The sequence below is a fragment of the Solanum dulcamara genome, chromosome 2 (genome assembly GCF_947179165.1).
Source record: "Solanum dulcamara chromosome 2, daSolDulc1.2, whole genome shotgun sequence".
NCBI lineage: Eukaryota > Viridiplantae > Streptophyta > Magnoliopsida > Solanales > Solanaceae > Solanum > Solanum dulcamara.
The window spans coordinates 69,190,596-69,192,466 of record NC_077238.1 but is presented as its reverse complement, the minus strand read 5'-3'; the positions used below and the strand labels follow the sequence as shown (position 1 = coordinate 69,192,466).

General features: G+C 35.1%; 1 non-coding gene across 1 annotated transcript; it reads left to right on the top strand.

Moving 5' to 3' along the window:
- TRNAL-CAA (transfer RNA leucine (anticodon CAA)) lies at positions 1–84 on the top strand. Its single transcript has one exon. It is a non-coding gene; the product is annotated as a tRNA-Leu (tRNA).
- Positions 85–1,871: the final 1,787 nt, after the last annotated feature.

Sequence of the window (1,871 nt, the reverse complement as noted above, 5' to 3'; positions counted from 1 at the left end):
GTCAGGATGGCCGAGTGGTCTAAGGCGCCAGACTCAAGTTCTGGTCTTCGTAAGAGGGCGTGGGTTCAAATCCCACTTCTGACATTCTTTTATAAAATATTTTTTCCTTTCCACTAAAACTATAAATAACAATATGCTATCGATTTTGCTTTGCATTTTTAGGTTTCCAATCCATGTATTTGCTTATGATTTTAAATCCGTTTGGTTCTTGTTTTAAGGGAGTTGATATTCATATAATAATCAACTTAAAATAGTAATATTATTTTGTTAATTAGTATTTTAATTTCAGTATAAAATTCAGTATAAGTTAAAAAAAACTTATGTATTATTTTATATAGAAGTATAAGGTTGAAGCACAAGAAATTTGAGGTTGAAGAAGATCAATGTCGACACCAACAAATTATGCAGAAATGTTAATGTCACTTTCACTCATTGCCTAGGATAACCAAGTTGCTAATTATTATTTCTTGGTAAAATTGGCTTCATGTAGTAGAAACAAAACCTTTTATTCCTCTCTACAACTACTTCTTAGAAAGGCTAAAAGCTTAATTCCACTAGACAAATGACAATTCCCTCTATGAGGAGAAGATATAATAATGTAATTTCTTTGTAAGTTGAAGTCTTTCCCTCTTAGGAAGAAAGGATTTGTATAGGCTCATCCTTTCTGTATATTTTGGTGTAGGTAATGTGCGATTTCTTTTTATATTGAGTTTAGAGGTTTGGTCTGAAAGAGTCTATCTTTCATTGATGTACAATTGTCTTTGTTTTATACATAAGAGAGGACATTGACATGAAAGAAAATAAAGAAATAGTAAGGAAAATATCCATAAATAAGGAAAGCTAATAATGTACATTAAGAGGGAGATATGACTCTACACCAAATAAGAAAATAGCATTGAAGAGAAGGACATGCAGAATAGGAATATGAAATATTCCTGATACGCCCTCTCAAGATGGTGGTGTATCAGAGACACCAATCTTGGACAGAAACCGTTCAAAATCATAGCGGGATAGCGGCTTCGTTAATAAGTTAGCAAGATGATCCTTTGTTGAAATGTGAGCAACCCGAAGCTGACCACGTTGAACCATAGAACGAACAAAGTGATAATCAATTTTCAAGTGTTTCATTCGTGAATGGAATACTGGGTTTGTAGAAAGGTAAGTCACACCTAAATTATCACAATGGATCACTGGTGGTCCAGAAAGGGAAAGAGAAATCTCCTTGAAGATTCTGGATCCAACATAATTCAGCAGCCGTAGAAGCGACTGATCTATACTCAGCTTCAGTAGATGAGCGAGCTACTGTTCGCCGCTTTTTTGATCACCAGAAAATTGAATTTTTATCAAGAAAGACTATGTACGCACTAGTAGAGATATGATTATCACGATTTCCAGCCTAATCAGCAACAGAAAAAGGCATGTAAAACCAAAGGAGATTCCTTGGAAAAGTAAATCCCTTTATCCATTGTTCCAGCAAGATAACAGATCACCCGTTTAAGAGAAACCAAATGATTTGCAGTTGGTCTATATGAAAACTGAACTAGCTAATTGGTAGCAAATGTAATGTCAGGCCATGTTAGTGCCAAGTATTGGAGACATCCAACCAAACTTTGATAGTCTTTTGAATCACTCAAATGAGCATTATCCTCCATTTGCCAGATTATTAGTAGTTACAAGCGGGTTAGAAACAGATTTTTGCACCACTCATTGAAGCCCTCTCAACAATATCCTCAATGTACTTCCGTTGAGATAGATATAAGCCTTTTGGAGTGCGAATCACTTGGACACCCAAAAAATAAGCGTGTTGCCCCAAGTCTTTGATTGAAAATCGCTTACCAAGCTTAGCAATAAAGATATCAATTGCCTTCTGA